This window comes from Arachis hypogaea, chromosome 13, assembly GCF_003086295.3.
Source record: "Arachis hypogaea cultivar Tifrunner chromosome 13, arahy.Tifrunner.gnm2.J5K5, whole genome shotgun sequence".
Classification (NCBI taxonomy): domain Eukaryota; kingdom Viridiplantae; phylum Streptophyta; class Magnoliopsida; order Fabales; family Fabaceae; genus Arachis; species Arachis hypogaea.
Window position 1 is genome coordinate 124,658,312 of NC_092048.1, and position 4,286 is coordinate 124,662,597.

A 4,286-nucleotide genomic window follows, 5' to 3' on the forward strand; every position below is an offset into this window, starting at 1 on the left:
TTAATTTGTCTTCATATGCCCATTGATGATGACCAACCACAATAAAAGAGTAAACCTGATACAACCTAATTAACACAGAATTAGAATAATTAAATTTGCAAAAATGATGATTATGGGTACAAATTGGAAATGAAGTAGTAGCTAGCTAGAGGTTTATGGTAGCATAGCATGTGCACTGTTATGAAACGTCAAACATAGTGTATGCATAGGAACAGTAGTAGTAAAGGCACCATTACGTAGGGTTGATTGCATGAAAACGACGAGTGTGTATGTGGGGCGCGTGCCTTCAATTTCATAAAAATACTTCAACGACAAGGACAGGGACCGTGACTGGTATGTGGTGATATTTGACCAAATAAACCTAACGCTTACATTTACATTTCAAGCTTAATGTAACACAAAATCCAGTTTTGTTTAGTATCCACAAACACTAAGCCCAAAAATAATAAGTCCAACTTATGCACCATACGGCAATGCAACTGCCTTAGTCAAATATAGCAACTTTCAGCTTCCTACTCATCAACCACTTCCATTCCCAAATCCCAACCATATATATTATGCATGCACACAGCATATAATCCAATCAAATAAAACCGGCACCTTATTAGACACAGCCTGTTAAACATGTGCTAGTTCTGAATTGTCAAAGCTTTTATTTATCAGCTATATGTACATGTTGTGTCCAAGTTGAATGCCGCCGAAGTGTTGGCAAATAATCACAATGGTATATATTATTTTTTGTTTGGTAAAAGAACTCAACATCAATACAGTGCAGCATGGTTGAATGAGGTACATATAATACTAATTAAATTTACAATTCAATAAAAAGTAAAAAAAAAAAAAAAATTCAATCATCTAATCATTTTTATATGACTTGTTCCACAATAATACATATCACAAGTACTCTTGCACCAGCAATGTTACCTTCTAAAATCTTTTTATGTTTGAACATCATTGCATTTCTACCAATCCAGATAATCACATGATATATTCTTATTATTTTTTATTATTATAACTCAAATATATATATATGACACACACACACACACAAAATTAATTGTTACGTACAACATTTTATACACGGGTTTTTATATTCGCGATCTCTAGCTTGACTTGGAAATGAAGTCTATCTTATCGTGTTAAATCAATTCAATTGCTAAACAATCCAGAAAGCAAGCTCCCAACTCAACACGATATAGAAAATTTGTTAGATAGTGTTATAACTAAGTTACTAATAATGGATAATGGCTTGAACGATAAGCGAACTAATATATTAACTTTGGAAAAAACTAAATATTATCCTTTATTCAATATCTTTTTAACACTAATTTAAAAAAGCTAAAATAAATACATCTAAATAAGAATATTATCCTTTATTATTCTTTTCTAATTTAGAAACAAATCTAAAAAATCAGAATAACCAAATTAAAATTTAAAATTTCTTAACATTAACACATTCTAAATAAAATCCTAAATATTCTTTTAAACACATATTTTAACTAGTTAACTCTCCTCCACGTAATTAAAGAAAATCTTTCTTCTGTAAAAACTAAAAACTCAGATCTGCAACGCCTCCCCTAATCACCATGTTCGTCTTCTCCCGCACTACACACCTTATTCGATGAGCTCCCTCTTTTCTCATGAAGAACTTCTCCATCCGTGACGCGCAACTCCATCGACGACCCGTAGCTCCCCGCGTGCCTCCTTCGTTCTGGGTCTCCTCCATCGTCACGATCTTTTTTCCATCTAAGATAATTCTGCTTGCATAACTATGCATGATTGGGGGGTTTTGTAATATGAATATAATTTGAATGTGTTGCCCTAATTTTCACTGTTCTTGTTAGAGAATCATTAGAATCAATTTAGATCAATTAGTATCGTTTATATTTATATAGCATATCTGTATATTAATTATAGGATTCTATGCCTTTATTACTTTGATTCATTTAGCACTTATAAATACCCCTTGTATATTGTACTTTTGATCGGACTGAATATACACAAAACACTTTCTTTAGTTTGGTCTCTTATTTCTAACATGGTATCAAGAGTTTAGGTTATTTTTTTTTTCAGAAACAATTAGTTTCTACCTCCGTTATCTTGTTTCACCGGCAGAACTTTGTCCTCCGTTTTCGACTTCTTTCCGACGCCTTTCTTCGTCACCGCCGTCACCTTCGTCTTCTACTCGTTGCAAGCTTTCAAACGCCGCCGACCTCGCCGCCTACCGCCGTCGGATGCGCCCTCACGCGCCGCCAGAAGTCCGGTCACCACTTCACAGCTGTTCTGTCGTTACTGCAAGCTCTTGGGACATTTAATTACTGCCTGCCCTACTCACCCATCACGTCCTGATCCACTCAACCCGTCTCCTGTCTCTCTATCTGATATTGCATCTCTTCTTCAGCGTCTTCTCTCTGTTTCTGGTAATACCCCTGTTGCTTTTTTTACCCCTCCAGGTAATTCTAAATGGTACTTTGTCTCGGGTTGATTTAATCACATGTCTCAGTTGCGTAATATTTTCTCGTCCTTATCTACCACTACAAATGGACCTTCTGTCAATACTGCAAATGGCTCCCTCTTGCACGCAACACACAAGGGTTCTATATCTCAGTCAACTCTTAATCTTCCTGATACTTATTATATTCCCAAATTAAATTTTAATCTTATTTCTGTTGGTCAACTTGTTGGTCTGGGTTTTGAAGTCACTTTTTTCGTTTTTGGTTGTTGTGTAAACGATCCTCGGACGGGACAAATCACTGGGACTGAACGTAAGGTCGGAAGGTTGTTTGAACTCGAGAATCTTCATATTCCTCATGTACTAAATCTCTGTGATGCTTCTTCTCCCTCTACCCTTCACTTATGGCATCAACGTCTTGCCTACACCTCCTTAGGAAAACTGCGTCCTCTTGTGTCTCAGGGTGTTTTAGGTCAGGTTCCAAATGAATCTTTTGATTGCATTTCTTGCCAATCTGCCAAACAACCTGCTCTATCTTTTCATAATAATTCTCTCTTGGTTGCTCTCCTTTTGATCTCATTCACTCTGATGTTTGGGACCCCGCTCCCACTGCCTCTATGGGCGGAGCTCGATACTTTGTCGTTTTTATTGATTAGTCCCGTTTTACTTGGGTTTATTTGATGACTAATCGCCATGAGTTACCTCATATCTATATCAACTTTGCTACTATGATTAAAACTCAGTTTTCCAAGGTCATTAAGGTTTTTCGACGTGATAATGCTATGGAATACCGTGATTCCAAACTCTTAACCTTTCTTGCAAAACAGGGTACTTTGTCTGAGTTTTGTTGTCCTAGTATGTCTCAACAAAATGGTAGAACTGAACGCAAATACCGTCACATTCTTGACTCCGTCCGTGCAATGCTCTTTTCTTCTTCGTGTCTTGAGCGTACTTGGGTGAAGCTGTTCTTACTTTTGTTCATGTTATCAATAAACTCCCTTCTTCTGTTCTTGGTAATGTTATTCCCTTTGAGCGTCTTTATCATACCTCCCCAGATTATAGTTCTCTTCGAGTTTTCGGTTGTGTATGTTTTGTTCTTCTTCAGCCTCATGAATATAGTAAACTTGAACCTCGGGCTTGTATATGTTGTTTCCTTGGTTATGGCACTGAACACAAGGGTTATCGTTGTTGGGATCCTCTCTCTAAACGTATTCGTATATCTCGTCATGTTGTCTTCTGGGAGCATCACATGTTTTCTTGGTTTTCATCCTTTGAGTCAATTCCTACTACTCAGTCACCTTTGTTTACTAACCCCAATGTTGATCTTTTTTCTAGTGATGATTCTACAGATTCTATCTCGAGTGACTCTCCACAGCCTCCTGTTCTTCTGCTTTTTCCATCTTCCGATGATTCCAGACCGGACGATGATCCTGCCCCTACCGTCATGCCTCATCCTCCTGTTCATTCTTCTAGGGTAAGGAATCCTCCTCCTCATCTTCTTGATTATCATTGTTTTTCTACTATCCTTCATCAACATGAACCTAAGTCATTCAGAGAAGCCTCCACAAATCCAAATTGGCAACAAACAATGCAGGAAGAAATACAGGCACTTGAAAATGCACACACTTGGAATTCGGTTGATCCTCCTTCTGATCAGGAAGTTGTGGGCAGTAGATGGGTATAAAAGATCAAGACTCGCTCTGATGGCTCTATTGACCGTTATAAGGCCTGCCTGGTTGCTCAAGGTTGTACGCAAGAGTATGGTATTGATTATAAAGAGACTTTTGCTCCTGTCACTCGACTTATGTCTGTTAGAGCTCTTCTTGCCATTGCC